General features: G+C 40.0%; 1 protein-coding gene and 1 long non-coding RNA gene across 2 annotated transcripts in view; both read right to left on the bottom strand.

Annotated features, from left to right (window-relative positions):
- The window catches only part of tcf7l1b (transcription factor 7 like 1b), a 120,401-nt gene that overhangs the window by 79,019 nt on the left and 24,348 nt on the right, over nucleotides 1-17,034 (bottom strand).
- LOC117510261 lies at nucleotides 6,099-7,864 on the bottom strand. The gene is made up of 3 exons (XR_004560659.1): nucleotides 7,760-7,864; nucleotides 6,351-6,352; nucleotides 6,099-6,109 (listed from the first exon to the last, which is right to left on the bottom strand). It is a non-coding gene; the product is annotated as an uncharacterized LOC117510261 (long non-coding RNA).

Genomic DNA, 17,034 nt, shown 5'->3' on the forward strand with positions numbered 1-17,034 from the left:
TAACTCCCTCTGATGATTTTAGGAAGAAACCTCAAGCAGACCAGACTCAAAGGGGTGACCCTCTGTTTGGGCCATGTTACCAGCACAATTGACAAGACAAATATGGTTGGCTATAGTGACAAAGATCATGCAAACTTTTTTTGAATAATCTTCATGGATACAGGTGGAGGAATTGGACAGAGGCCAAGAAAGAACCTGTTAAATTGTGGTCAAGATCCAGGGGCTAATCAAGGATTAATTAATTTTTTTAATTGACACCATTGCAAGATGTTGAACTTCATGTATTTCTCCTGAAGGAAAGCAAGAACCTTAATTAAAAAGCAAATCCTGCAGATGTAGAATGTTACATTTCATACAAAACTAGACTAAACTAAAATGAGTAGGCTGCGAGGCTAAAGGTAGTTTGTGGGGTTGAAGAATATGGTTTGGCAGAGATTGAGATTAACGGTTGTACAATTGGCCATATATTTTAACATGGAAGTCAAGCGAGGAACCAAGGTTACAATGTGAGACGTGATCGACAAACTGCGCTATGATTCGCCAGGGACTGCAAATGCCTTATGGGAAATGCTGGTTTAGCACAGTTAGCCTGCAGAACTTAAATTTCCTTTTACACACTGTGACTAACGGCCTGTGTGAATGGAGCAACTGGAAGCACTGATTCACAGTGGATTTAATCGTTCATGTCTTTAAAACGTTAGCTTTTACATTAGTGTTCAGAATAATAGTAGTGCTATGTGACTAAAAAGATTAATCCAGGTTTTGAGTATATTTCTTATTGTTACATGGGAAACAAGGTACCAGTAGATTCAGTAGATTCTCACAAATCCAACAAGACCAAGCATTCATGATATGCACACTCTTAAGGCTATGAAATTGGGCTATTAGTAAAAAAAAATTAGAAAAGGGGGTGTTCACAATAATAGTAGTGTGGCATTCAGTCAGTGAGTTTGTCAATTTTGTGGAACAAACAGGTGTGAATCAGGTGTCCCCTATTTAAGGATGAAGCCAGCACCTGTTGAACATGCTTTTCTCTTTGAAAGCCTGAGGAAAATGGGACGTTCAAGACATTGTTTAGACAAACAGCGTAGTTTGATTAAAAAGTTGAAAACTTATACGCAGGTGCAAAAAATTATAGGGTGTTCATCTATAATGATCTCCAATGCTTTAAAATGGACAAAAAAAAAAAAAAAAAAACAGAGACGCGTGGAAGAAAATGGAAAACAACCATCAAAATGGCTAATTTATTTGCAAGAATCCCCCGCAAAGTCCCTCTGTTAAATAAAAGACATGTGCAGAAGAGGTTACAATTTGCCAAAGAACACATCAACTGGCCTAAAGAGAAATGAAGGAATATTTTGTGGACTGATGAGAGTAAAATTGTTCTGTTTGGGTCCAAGGGCCACAGACAGTTTGTGAGATGACCCCCAAACTCTGAATTCAAGCCACAGTTCACAGTGAAGACAGTGAAGCATGGTGATGCATCATGATATGGGCATGTTTCTCCTACTATGGTGTTGGGCCAATATATCGCATACCAGGTATCATGGATCAGTTTGGATATGTTAAAATACTTGAAGAGGTCATGTTGCCTTATGCTGAAGAGGACATGCCCTTGAAATGGGTGCTTCAACAAGACAATGACCCCAAGCACACTAGTAAACCAGCAAAATCTTGGTTCCAAACCAACAAAATTAATGCCTCGCAGATGTGAAGAAATCATGAAAAACTGTGGTTATACAACTAAATACTAGTTTAGTGATTCACAGGATTGCTAAAAAAGCACTTTGAACATAACAGTTTTGAGTTTGTAGTGTCAACAGCAGATGCTACTATTATTGTGAACACTTTTCTACTTTTTTACTAATAGCCCAATTTCATAGCCTTAAGAGTGTGCATATCATGAATGCTTGGTCTTGTTGGATTTGTGAGAATCTACTGAATCTACTGGTACCTTGTTTCCCATGTAACAATAAGAAATATACTCAAAACCTGGATTAATCTTTTTAGTCACATAGCACTACTATTTTTCTGAACACGACTGTACATGTCATGTAACATGATGCTTATGCGCCTACAGTAGCATGTGGTGCTGCGGTGTATGTGTGGGGGGGGCTGAAGAAAAACATTTTCTCAGTTTTGTGCAGAAAAAAAACTATCAGAACATCTATCAAATGACAAAAAAAAAAGCAGCTGAAGATGCTGGCTAAAGTTTAGGTTCAGGATTAAATCTCATTTTTTTGTGCAACAGAAGGCTGACTGCCACTGTCAGGTCACACAGTATGTAGGTCATAAATTTGCTTAATTTACTGTTTCACCTAAAATTTCACCAGCAGATCATTTAGATTTCATCTGAGTTTACATAATTTCATTTTTTTCAGGAACTTTGAACATTTAATCACCAGTGTATCATTTCTAAATGATATATTTAAGAAAAAATCCAATGTTCAGTCATATTTTGTATTTTTCCTCCCAAGTAGGCCATCACAATAAGAGTAAGACACTGGAAAAAGTCAAATGACTGCCAGTAAAAGCTGCCAAACAAAACATTAAAATTAAAGTAAAATATCATCCAGCAAATGAAGCGAAAATAATCATTTGCACGACTGTAATTTCAATACCTCTGGGTTTTGAACTGTTGGTCAAACAAAACAAAACCTAAGTCATATTCAGCGCCGGCAGTTCTTTTTTTTATTGTTTTCACCTTTTATCAATGAATCAATGAAACACAATTTGTTCAGCGTTCTACTCAATAATGAAAATAATTCCTTGGCTTTGGAAAAAGCCTCTATGCAAGCATGTACCGTTTAAAATGCAGCGAGTGAGCAGGTAAATGAGTCAATCTCCTCCAATCTGTTAACACAATAACTTACAATCAATGAATGCAAACATCATGTACATACAAGGTCTGTCCATAAAGTATAGGTCCTTTTTATTTTTTTCAAAGACTATATGGATTTCATTCATATGTTTTTACGTCAGACATGCTTGAACCCTCGTGCGCATGCGTGAGTTTTTCCACGCCTGTCGGTGACGTCATTCGCCTGTGAGCACTCCTTGTGGGAGGAGTCGTCCAGCCCCTTGTCGGAATTCCTTTGTCTGAGAAGTTGCTGAGAGACTGGCGCTTTGTTTGATCAAAATTTTTTCTAAACCTGTGAGACACATCAAAGTGGACATGGTTCGAAAAATTAAGCTGGTTTTCAGTGAAAATTTTAACGGCTGATGAGAGATTTTGAGGTGATACTGTCGCTTTAAGGACTTCCCACGGTGCGAGACGTCGCGCAGCGCTCTCAGGCGGCGTCATCAGCCTGTTTCAAGCTGAAAACCTCCACATTTCAGGCTCTATTGATCCAGGACGTCGTGGGAGAACAGAGAATTTTCAGAAGAAGTCGGTTTCAGCATTTTATCCGGATATTCCACTGTTAAAGGAGATTTTTTAATGAAAGACGTGCGGACGGGTCCGCTCCGCCACAGGAAAAACACCTCTGTTGGAAGCCTTAAGGACAAGTTGGAACATGTCCAGCTGTTAAACAATTTCTCATATACTCACTCCACTGAAAGCCATCAAAAGCCGCCTGGATTTTACAAATGGTTATCAACACGGAGGTGTTTTTCCTGTGCCGCCGCACCGCGCCGGCTGTGTCCCGATGCGCGGACCCGTCCGCACGTCTTTCATTAAAAAAATCTCCTTTAACAGTGGAATATCCGGATAAAATGCTGAAACCGACTTCTTCTGAAACTTCTCTGTTCTCTCACGACGTCCTGGATCAATAGAGCCTGAAATGTGGAGGTTTTCAGCTTGAAACAGGCTGACGACGGCGCCTGAGAGCGCTGAGCGACGTCTCGCACCGTGGGAAGTCCTTAAAGCGAGAGTATCACCTCAAAATCTCTCATCAGCTGTTAAAATTTTCACTGAAAACCAGCTTAATTTTTCGAACCATGTCCACTTCGATGTGTCTCACAGGTTTAGAAAAAAAATTTGATCAAACAAAGCGCCAGTCTCTCAGCAACTTCTCAGACAAAGGAATTCCGACGAGGGGCTGGACGACTCCTCCCACAAGGAGTGCTCACAGGCGAATGACGTCACCGACAGGCGTGGAAAAACTCACGCATGCGCACGAGGGTTCAAGCATGACTGACGTAAAAACATATGAATGAAATCCATATAGTTTTTGAAAAAAAATAAAAAGGACCTATACTTTATGGACAGACCTCGTATCCAAATTAAAACAGCATATAATGAAGAAGCGGTCATTAAAATCATGTGTCTCATGGACATGTCTGCCACCTGCTGCACGCTTAGCGGCTGCTGCATGGCTGATGGAGTTCAAGAAGGTGTGGCTGTTGATGAAGAGATGCAAGATGGTGTCTGTGAGAGAGGGAGTGTGTTTGTTTCTGCACAGAAATCTACTAAATTTCCTGACTGTTTACCAACAGTTACATTGTAAAGCGCAAATAATACAGTCAAAAATGCACCCAATCCTGCGGAAAGGATACTGTATGAATGGTGTCTGTGAGAGAGAGAGCATTTGTTTCTGCACAGGAATCTACTAAATCAGAGCAATAAACTGTTATTTCCTGACTGTTTACCAACAGTTACATTGTAAAGTCCACACAACTTTGCAGAAAGAATTTTGGATGAATGCAGCCAAAGTAGGCACTTCAACTTTCTCTCTCAACATATGTGCAGTCTATGTTGCTTTGAAAATCTCCGGCCTCCATGTGAAAAGAGCACATATATTAAATATCAGACGCAGGTATATACAGTGAATTTTACTGCGTTAGAATTGTATTTTGTGAATGTCATTTTCCAGTGGAGGTTTTCAAGGCTAAAGAAACCTTTTAAAGGTAGAATAAGGGCAGGTGATGAGGTCTCTTACCCTTTCAAGGTTCAAGACTCTTGAAAGCAAAACAATGAAGAAGAAAACATAAGCAAGGGACCTTCAACCTCATCAGGACAGACTTTTTTTTGTCCTTGTTGATTTTCTCAATCTACTTTGAGGATTTTTAAAAAAGGGCAAGCACTTTACTGTATTATAATTTGGTTTAAATTAACCGAATCAACCTTTAAGTTGCTTTTGACATCACCAATGCCTGAAGTTGTCTGCTGTAAATTCAAACCTGGACATGAATTGAGAAGAATACATCCAGCTGCTGCCATCTTTCAGCTTCAATACAACCTAATGAGAGCAGCAAGGTGATTATGATCAGGGGCTGCTGTAAATATCAGATTCCCAGGGACGGGGTAGAAGAGAGCCCCCCCCACAATTACACAGTATTCAGGAATGCAGAACATGAACCACAGGAACAGGGAGCTGAAGACAGATGCTCATATCTCATTCTGGACGGGACAGTAAGGCTCACACCGATGCTGCAGCGTAAATGTAGCGAGGTTTATCTTTCATCAAAGACGACGTTTCTCCCAGCCCAAATCTGCACCGCAACGCAACAAACTTTTATTCTGTCCAAACTGCATGCTTCTGCAAACAATTAGTGTTAAACTCAAGAACTGTAAGCTGCTCAGAGAGAGAGAGAGAGAGAGAGAGAGAGAGAGAAACGAAGGGGGGAGTGACTGGAGAAGAGAAGGGGTTCTTGTGCACAATTACAGCAGGGATTTATGGCCTGAGAAACAATTTATAAATCACAGCGCCTGAGCTAATGTGCTCCAGATTGTTCTCCATGCAGCTGCAATTTTGGTCTGCGTGAAACGGCATAATAAACCTGGCTGGAGGACATGTTTGTGTGGTGGTGGGGCACGGAGAAGTTGAGATCGCGGGTGGGGGCTGACAAGGGTGAGGCTGTGGACTCGCAAACTTTTGGAGGTGTTTTAAACAAAGAAGACGGAGAACTTTTTTTTTTTGACAGCCTGGTGAGACATTCTGCTGAGGCCCAATTCTCAGTTGTTAAAACTTGATAAACAGTGTTTTTTGCCGAAACCTCACAAATGCCACCGCAAAAGCTGTAAATAATATAATTTAAGGGATGTTTTGCACTGATTAGAGGTAACAGTGTGGACAAACACAGTAGCTGCACAGAAAATATAATGAAATGCTTCGAATATGGGATTTGTCGCCATGCGACAGTTAAGCTTTCTAAACCTTTTCAGTACCTCACAGTGCAGTGCACCCTGACTATCTCCTTGACGTGAGTGATAAATAAATTGAAGCAGCTATGAGAAGAAAAAAGACAAATGTTGCAAAGCGACCCCTTCCTTGTCACTGCAGGCTGGTGCTAAAGAAGGGATCGGATATGCTGAGGGACGCCAGGGCTTTTGCGGCCACTCAGCCAACTGGCCCTGAACCTTGACTTCTAACCCTTCACCCTGGGGGGCAAACAAAGCTCTGAGTGACATCTGAAACTAGACACTCTGTAGGGAGAGAGTGTCTGGACAGGACTCAAATAACCCCATTAACTCTGCAGAAAAGATTTACGTTTTTTTATTTTTTGCTCTGCAAATCTCGGACTGAAGCGTTACACAAAGCTGTCAAAAATAATCCGCCAATTAGAGGTGCGCTCCAAGTCAAAACGTGTTTACTTGGCAACAACTCCATCTTGCATAAAGATAAATCTAAATGATTCATAAATAACTTCAATGTAGTCGAGGCTTCAAGTTGACTTATTATTACCAGTGATGCATGCGCCTGCAATTAGTCTCAACTGAAACAAATTCTGCTTAATATGAACAATGTGAAGTTTATCGTCTCTTAAGAGGATCACCGATGCATATTCACCACCACCTTTCAACTCTATACCACATACGCCAATGTCAAACATATCTGACGTTGGTCTACAGTAAACAAAACTGATGAAAAGTTGACGGTATATGTGCCGTGGTGAATGCGAGTGCCCATCACCAGAATGCTGAAAGCCACTGTAGTATTTAAATCAGGCAAGGAGGGAGAAAGACTGGGCCAAGCATTCTGTAGCTCAGCTGTGAGGCTCTAAGCCGTTGCCCTAGGGTCTTTGTCCTGCCTTTCAGGGCAAGTCTGAGGTAGTCAAAGACCCTATTCATGACCGCTGCTCCCCCTGCCAACACACCCATACAGCCTCAGTCAAGTCAGCCGAGAGCTATAGAGCTTCCCCATTTCACACGAGAATCAGACCTGCCCCTAAAGCCTGCTTCAGGGATTTCCAATAGGCAGCCCCTCCAACCCATGTACAAATCAAACAAAAGGGTTCCTTGGCCTACTCCATGTCATTTTGGGCTGATTGGATCTTTTTTTTTTCCTCTCTCTCTCTCTCTCTCTCTCTCCCCAAAATGTAGCTACTCTCAAAGTGGAGCAAATAAGTCAGTCACATTTGTGGGGATTTGGTATCTCGCCAAATAAATGGCTAAGAGATTATGTCAGCAGAGGTGTGGAGCTGCCACCCAGTCTTTCACCATCCATCACTGTGTGACCAAGAGTCACGCCGGGCAACTGCACCTTTCATACATACAAAGATCAATCCCAAAAAAAATAAAAATACACAAAACTTCATGCCAACTGCAATAGCTTATATAATAACAGAAACAAAGAAATCTGATCACATTGATCATCTGTATAATACTTTCAAAATGTTTCTAGCACCATAATCGCCTGCTGATTTTGCAACTACGTCTACCGTCACCTTTTGTGCTTGATTAAATGCACAACTGTCCAATTTATCCTGTGCAATAATTTCACCATATTTGTACATACTTATACTCACTATATTCCATTTTTCACATAATCTGTTCACATCAGTATTTATGCACCCACCAGCAAACATCGCAATATACTTTAGTTAGCTTTCTTTAATGTAAGTATTTCTCTTTTTCTTTACTACTGTACGACTCTTGCTGCTGCAACAAGTGATTTTCCCCACTGTGGGATCAATAAAGTTTACCTTATATCAAAAACATGCAAGGAAATCCAACAACCACTCAGTGACCGTGCCTCTGCCTTCCACAAAGCTCATATAAAGTTGGTACTCACAAATAATCAAGAACATTTCCTCAAGATTAGTTGAAAATATACTCCATAAAGTCAAGAAAGAGTGACAAACTTTATTGTTGTTGAAAAAACAAAAATAAACAGCATATAATAGATGAGATTTCACCCATTTTGGTTTTATGTTCTAGTCTGATCTGGGATAAAGAGGCTTCTCATTTTAGATGACTTGTGCTTTTGCATGGCTTTAATCAAATTTGATGCTCTGCAGAACATTGTGACTCCTTAACAAATACAATTAGTTTATAAGGGTAACTCGAGAAAGCAAAAGGGCAACCAGAGGTTAAGTCATTACTAATATTTGGGACAACAACTGCACTGACAGGCCTGATCTCACGGGAAATTTTGACTCGTATGAACCGGAACGTCCATCACTCAAATGATATGGAGCAAACAGCTGCGTGTCCGTTGGACTCAGCTGAGTAGTTTTTACATTTGTCCAGTTCACAAACTTAAAACTAAGCAGACCATAAACTAATCGTCGCCTACATTTAACAAGAATAATTACTGCCTAAGCTGAAACAAAACATGGTGCAGAAAGCTCTGATATGGGAGATATGGCATAAAATATTATCAAAATATATATTTTTCCCCACATTGATCGCCCATCGCTGCTGCTTAATTGAAATGGTCGAGCATCTTAATGTGCAAGCAAAAAAAAAAAACTGAAGGCATTTTTCCCCCCACTGTTTTCTGTTATCTCATTGGCTGTCCATCTCCACATCGAGTATAAAAGTCCACAGCTTATTACAGGTATTAACCTAAATTTTTTTGTATACGTTATAGTTATCATTTTACCACCCGGCCCTCTTTGTCCGTAAATGGACTTGGTTACTTCTCTGGAGCAACATACTTGTTCATTCACTTCTGCAGATCAGATGAAACACCTCATTTTCTACAATGCATGCAAGATCTGCCACAGATAAATACAAATGATTGCCAACACATTTGCTGCCGGCCACGACCGAAATAAATGGCAATCGTTTTTCAGTTTCAAGGTACGTAACACAACTTCGCTTGAAGTTGGCCAACAACACACATAATTCTTTGCGAAAAAGTATGGATGCAGAAGTTACAAATTACATAAAGCCTTTAAAAATCTGATGGTAGTGATTTTATGCCAGTGATTGCCACCAAGGATGATCTGAGAGTGTAAGGCTTTCTATGAAATTCATCTCATTTAGGGCTATAATAAATTTAAAAAAATAAATTAGGGTAAGAGGAACTGTCCCCCGTGTCTGTCTGGATATATGTAAGTACGTCCTATCTGCCCCAGGCCCACTGGCGCGAGTGCTTATCATCACATTCTGTTGCGTGAAGTGAATGAGCATCTACTACTTGTTTTATCTCTGAGTTCAAGCACCCACAAATGCTTCATCCCAGTGGTTTCAGTGGGGAAAAAAATTGGGTTTGCCATTCTCATTTACAGGAACTGAAGAAACAGACGCCGGCGCACATTAAAAAATAAATATTGTCAGCTCAAGACATAAGGCAACACTCCAATGAGGTATTAATCTTTATCACGCTCATTGTTCGGAAGATGTCATGGACTGTTGACTTAAATAATAAATACAGAAGAGAGGAAGATCTACAGTGCATATTTACCAGAAAAAATATTTGCTAATCATCTACATTATAATAGCCAAGTGGCCTCTGTGTGCATGTGTGTATGTGTATGGCTTCGATAACAATGAAACCGGCGAGAGCTGACACTTGCCGTTTGGTATGCGTATTTTGGGTCAAGGATGAATGGGGCAAAAACTAAAAGTTGAGCGTGTGCAAAAAACAAAACAAAACAAAAAAAAAGCACCTGCTTGCAGCAGAATGCAGAAAAAACAAACAGTCAAGGATGAATAGCACCAAAATGTAACATTAATAAAACTAATCATTTTGGAGAAACTGGATATTAGCTAATGTTGCTGATTACATTCTGGAATAACACACCATTCCAGCAGGGAGTGGTAAATCATCTTTATATTAAACGTGTGTGTGTGTGTGTGTGTGTGTGTGTGTGTGTGTGTGTGTGTGTGTGTGTGTGTGTGTGTGTGTGTGTGTGTGTGTGTGTGTGTGATTTAATTTAGTAATGTCAGTGTAAGTACATAATATAATTGTAAATATATTAAAAATACATGGATGACACAAGAAAGTGAAAACACTTATTTCCATTGTGGTCCAATTAAAAATCAAATGACAAAATAGAATAAATAATTAAATATAATTCTAATAATAATAATAGTGTGTATATAATAACAAAAACCTAAACAATTATAAACACATTAAGATGGTAACTTAACATGTAAGAAAATTACATCATTAACAGGAAACAAAACAGCTGAGTTTCTCTTCCAAAAACCTGTTGAGGTCTAAAGTTCTAAGAACATTCTTGATTCACACAACGATCCAACTCATTATAGAAACTTTGTTTAATTTATTACCACCCTTGAAAAATGTCACCTACCTATGTTATAAACACTACCCATTCAACAGCCCGTGGATCCCCACGGGCAACACACTACTTCAAATTAAAACCTATCTGATAATAGTTTGGTTAAGGCCTGCTGCATAGACAGGTTGTCTGTGCACACAGGTGCAATGTGTTGACTTGACATGTGTCTGTCAGGAGACGTGAGCTGCTCCAAAGTCGGTGGAAAGCAGCCAAACTGATTTATAACGACAACATGGAAAACAGCTGCTCAGCTAACCTCATCCTGGACAAATATCTACCCTCTTTCCTAATTTAGTATGACCTCTACAGCCACACGGATATTCCACACTCATGACATGGTTTTTAAACAACTATGCAACAGCGAGGATGCTTTAATGTGAACTGAAATGAAATCTGATGCAAATTTTGCGTGGTTGCAGAGATGCTGCATGCGCATGATCTGATAGCCTCCCACTGTTTGTTGATTGGGATGTGACTGGCAAAGCTCTGTCGTCTATGGTGGAGAAGCTGTGCTCCGCGGGAGACAAAATCCCTCAGATAACGGAGTGCCTCAAGGTCTGGAAGCTGGCCCACTTCAGGATAACAGGCAAAGAAATAGCAGGACCCGTATCTGCCCCAGTTAATGCTCCCACCACCACATCTCATCAACAATATCTCCTCTTCCCCACTCGCTCCCTCTCCTGCTGCCTGCAGTGCTTAAAGTGAAAACAGCTGCTTGGAATACCAGACTGATGAAACCCTGTTTAGAGCGTTTTCTTTGTCTTCCTGCTGTACAATCATGTTTTATTAGCATGGAGTGAGGCATTTAAGGTACAATTACAGAGGGAAAACATTTCTTTATGTGAACAAACCAGTAGTGGTTATGACTGTGCAAGAGTCCCATACCCATAAACCAAGCAGGCCAACTGCAAACTTTAACGCTACCCCCCACTGCCCTGTTTTCAAACCACCGACTCCCATCGGACAGCTACAAACTGGACACAATGTACAAATTGTGATTCATCAAAAGTCCTAAATTAAAACAAAGACTACAGCTTGGTGGTGACAAACGGTTCACAACCCCCCCCACCCCCAACCTTTTCACGTCAGGACCAACCACATGATACAAATCAGTAAAGCAGCTAATCCTCAAACTGAGGAATTTAATGAGATTCGACAATCAAGCCGCAATTAAAAAAAATGTCAAAAATGACTTTGCTGTCGAACCACTTACATGACTAAGTGGTTCAGGACTGGCTGGAAGTCTAACCACCTGGGAGTTGGATTGATTGCCCTGACGTCCTGATAAATGTAGGCAACCAAACTCCCCCTGCACCAGGTTAATACCTCAGAACAGACGTTTCTAAGCTGGCTTTCACATGACACACGATACTAGTCTCTACCTCCCAGAGCTGCAATTCACGGCAAAAAAACCTTTACATTTGTGATAATTAGCAGCTGCAATGTAACATGAAGCTATTTTCAGACAGACAAGCTACAACATTTAAGGCATCATAAAGAACCACTGCATTAGAAATACTTGCCTCCTGCACGGTCACAGCTCTGTTAAATCACTATAGGAAAATGTTTTAACAATCTTATGACACAAAATCCATCAGAGCAGAAAGTTACAAATTACCTATGCAACATATCAAGACTCCATTCATCTGCTTTGCTTTGTTTTGTCCTCACAACAGGCCAAATACAAAAAAAAAAAAAAAAATTCAAGAAGCTGCATATAATTGATTATCTTGAAAAGATGCTTTCCAGACTTCTAAATGCCACTTCTGGATCTTTGTTATCAAACCAAAAGTAGACCACTTTTACATGGCATTCTTCCGCCACTGTATTGCTGATGGAATATCTTCCCTTTAAACAACCAACAAAAACCACAATGGAGGAAAGCTTCAGAGTATATCTACTTGGAAGATACCATGGTAGAAACCTTGATAGTATTCTTGGTTAACTTTGAAATGTTCCCAAAACAACTTTTAAAAGCAAATTTATTCATTCATTCATTTTATATTACCACTTATTCCTAATTAAAGGTCGGGGAGGGGTGGCGGAGCCTATCCCAGCAGTCATAGGCAACAGGTGGGATATACCCTGTACAGGATGCCAGTCTATTGCAGGACCACATATAGACAAACACAATCCCACCTATGATCAATTCAGATTCTCCAAATCACCAAACCTGCATGCAAACATGAGAAGAAACTGCAAACTTCACACAGAAAGGACCAGGCAAGCAATCCCAGGACCTTCTTGCTGTAAGACAACAGTGCTAACCACTACGTAAGCCACCATACCACCCGCAAGCAAATCCCCCCTACCCAAAATTACATATTTTAAGCATGAAACCGTTTAGAACGTTATATCCCATGTGCTAGCACCGAGTCATAGTCTGAACATTTTTCTTTTGTCCTATACAAAATGAAAAAACTGTTTTTGTACAATTTACAACCACCTTTCACATTTTGCTTGCTGTTACTGGGATGGTCTACTTGAAACAAATACTTCAGAAAAATGCAACAAATTCATGAGGCATTAGCCAACAACTCAAACAATGGCTGCTACTACCACTACTACAAGTAATACTAATATTAATATTAGAATGTGTGCTTGCTCTAAGGGTTAGTATGATTAGACCTTACTTGTGTGAAGCACCTTTTAGATGGCTTTGATGTGATTTGGTGCTATGTAAACTAAATAAATTAGAAAAAAACAAAACTAAAAAATAAATTATTAATTAATATTAATTAAAACAACAGGGTTGCTAAACCTGAAATTTTTGAATTTTTAAATGTAAAATGGTGTGCTCTGAGGCTACTTCCCCAACAATAAAAAGACATTCATTGACAGGCTTTTAAGGTATTTATTTTTGTTAGCTTTTTTTAAACAGAGCTGATCATTTCACACAAGAAAATTTAAGGTACTCACAATCTGAGGGTTTTCTTTTTGGCCATGTACTCAATAATTCCGTCAAATGGGCGTCTAAACAGCTAAATTTTGTGTGGCCACACCATTTGCAAGAGATAGTGCGGGAAGGCGTTTTTGAGAAAATTCTGAATTTCTATTATTTGTGGATAGCTTCTTGTGTCTTTTCAGAACAACAACAACAAAAAAGAATGTCATTATGTTTCACTTATGAATTACAATAATTGCATTGTTATTATTACAGAGACGAGGGCTTTAATTTTTTTTTCTGTTTTACTTTTTACATTACTTACGCTTCTTTTTTAGATATTGAGATATACTTTAGTATACACTAGTAGAGTTCTACCTTAGAATTGGTATGTATAATAGACGATATACCTTACTAAATTTTCATGTACCATGCCTCCTCCCCCAACCAAAATTTGGTGTTGCCCCTTGAAATCCAACATTTATTTCTGGAGGTGCATAAATTAAAAGTTTTTAAACATTTCTGGACACTCTGAATGTGAAACATTTAAACAGAACCCAAAATAAAACAGATTTATTACATTGGTCAAAAAAAAAAAAAAAAAAAAAAAAAAAAAATCTTGCAGGGACTTTGAGAACTGATTCAGGGTACTTTTCAGGTGCTGAATCTGAATCTGGGCTTAGATTTCCTCTATCACATCACATTTTTTTGTAATCTGCTATGTTATGTATTGATGGATTACACAAACATTGCTCATTCACTCACGAATAATGATGCCACTAATTATGCACAAAAGCAGCTTCAAAAGCATAGTTTTTAAACCAGGTTTATGAAATGTGAACAAGAGCCGTAATGTCCTTTATGGTGCTGAAGAGGTGTGCGACATTGCAGCTTTTGCTTCAATGCTTGATACGAAAAATATGTTTTCATATCTCAAAAACGTGATGTGATTAGCAAAATTAACACCAGATTCGGATTCAGCGCCTCCAAATTACCCCAAATCTGTTGAAAATCTCCATGCAAGAAAAATCATGTTGACCAGTGTTAACAGCTTTAATCCACTCAGAAAGGACAAGGAAATCTGTAAACCAATCAGTCTAATATCATTCTAATGTCTGCTATTTTCATGTGCATGCATGTTCCAGCGGTAAAGACAAACTCACTCACGCCTATGACCAATTTAGTTTCCAGTTTACCAAAGCTTCCAAATTCTTTTCAAGTCTGCATCCTGTGACTGCAGGGCTTGAGAAGGCACGTAAGGTTTAACAAGTTAAGCATGACAGGTCAGTGCATGACCATTTAGAGTCTTATACGTCATCCACAAAACCTTAAAATCTGTTCTTATTGGGAGCCAATGAAGGGAAACCAGAACAGGTATAATGTGATAAAAACTCCGATCTGGACTCAGCAGCAGTATTCCAAACCATCTTCAGATATTTCATGCTGTTTCATGGTAATCCAGGTGCTCACAGAATAGCAGGGACTCACCCATTACAGCCGCTCTACATCTTAAAGTGCACCTGAAGCTGTGCACATACAACCACAAGCTTAATTTCCAAGAGGAGCATCAACAGTTTGCCTTAGGGGTGTCAAGAATCACAAAGGCCACTGTTTGGATTGGATACAGTTTTAACACCATGGATCGGGTGATTATTGGGATCAGCAAAAAACTGTGGGACCTCATTTGTAGACAGATGTGTGCCTTTCCAAATCATGTCCAATCAACTGAATTTACCCCAGGTGGACTCCAGTTAAGCTGTAGAAACATTTCAATGATGATCAGTGGAAACAGGATGCACCTGAGCTCACTTTTGAGCTTCATTGCAAAGACTGTGAATACTTATGTATACTCAACAAAAATATAAACGCAACACTTTTGGTTTTGCTTCCATTTTGTATGAGATGAACTCAAAGATCTAAAACTTTTTCCACATACACAATATCACCATTTCCCTCAAATATTGTTCACAAACCAGTCGAAATCTGTGATAGTAAGCAGTTCTCCTTTGCTGAGATAATCCATCCCACCTCACAGGTGTGCCATACCAAGATGCTGATTAGACACCATGATTAGCGCACAGGTGTGCCTTAGACTGCCCACAATAAAAAGCCACTCTGAAAGGTGCAGTTTTGTTTTACTGGGGGGGGATACCAGTCAGTATCTGGTGTGACCACCATTTGCCTCATGCAGTGCAACACATCTCCTTCGCATCTGCCGTGAAGAGAACACCTCTCCAACATGCCAAACGCCAGCGAATGTGAGCATTTGCCCACTCAAGTCGGTTACGACGACCAACTGGAGTCAGGTCGAGACCCCGATGAGGACGACGAGCATGCAGATGAGCTTCCCTGAGACGGTTTCTGACAGTTTGTGCAGAAATTCTTTGGTTATGCAAACTGATTGTTTCAGCAGCTGTCCGAGTGGCTGGTCTCAGACGATCTTGGAGGTGAACATGCTGGATGTGGAGGTCCTGGGCTGGTGTGGTTACACATGGTCTGCAGTTGTGAGGCTGGTTGGATGTACTGCCAAATCCTCTGAAACGCCTTTGGATACAGCTTATGGTAGAGAAATGAACATTCAATACACGAGCAACAGCTCTGGTTGACATTCCTACTGTCAGCATGCCAATTGCACGCTCCCTCAAATCTTGCAACATCTGTGGCATTGTGCTGTGTGATAAAACTGCACCTTTCAGAGTGGCCTTTTATTGTGGGCAGTCTAAGGCACACCTGTGCACGAATCATGGTGTCTAATCAGCATCTTGGTATGGCACACCTGTGAGGTGGGATGGATTATCTCAGCAAAGGAGAAGTGCTCACTATCACAGATTTAGACTGGTTTGTGAACAATATTTGAGGGAAATGGTGATATTGTGTATGTGGAAAAAGTTTTAGATCTTTGAGTTCATCTCATACAAAATGGGAGCAAAACCAAAAGTGTTGCGTTTATATTTTTGTTGAGTGTACATGCGATTTCTTGGTGTTTTTTTTTTTTTTAATAAATTTGCAAAAAATCTCAAAAACATTTTTCACATTGTCATTATGTAGATGTTTGGGGGAAAAAATGAATTTCACCCATTTTGGAATAAGATAGTAACATAACAAAATGTGGGAAAAGTGAAGCACTGTGAATACTTTCTGGGTGCACTGTATGCCATCACAATGATTACATATGACTGTAAGTAGTCGCATCAAAGAAGAACAGTGGTTTCCCTGTGTTAATAACTACACTGAATAAAATGTCTCCAAGAACCCAGAACAAGTCCATCTGTTACAGAATTGAGCAGACAAGCTGTACAACACATCTTCAAGCTGTTTCAAAGCAAACAGCACATTTCTTTAAAGGAACTCAAGAGGATTCAGGGTTGTGTTCACCTTTGGCCAAATGTCTCACAGCCTAGAACACGAGTTTACCCAAGTTTCACAGGGCAAAGCAATGTACCGAAGCGCAAACTCCAAAGTAGCTCTGACCAACCATAGCAAATGAGAAAAACACATAAATTGATAAAAACATGTTCGCACACATATTCATCGCGGCACATCAAAGGGATTCATTGATGTCACTGAACATGGGGAGTCTGTGGCTGCAGAGGGGAGATGCTGGTTATCCTTTCCTCAGAGGGCGTTGAGATGATCCTGATGGGCCCCGCACTGGAGAAGCCAGAGAGCTCTATAAACAGAATTTCTAATGTCAGGCGGACGGGTGGGAGGGTAGGTAGTGAACTAGCAGACGA

This window comes from Thalassophryne amazonica, chromosome 5 (assembly GCF_902500255.1).
Source record: "Thalassophryne amazonica chromosome 5, fThaAma1.1, whole genome shotgun sequence".
In the NCBI taxonomy this organism is placed as follows: Eukaryota; Metazoa; Chordata; class Actinopteri; order Batrachoidiformes; family Batrachoididae; genus Thalassophryne; species Thalassophryne amazonica.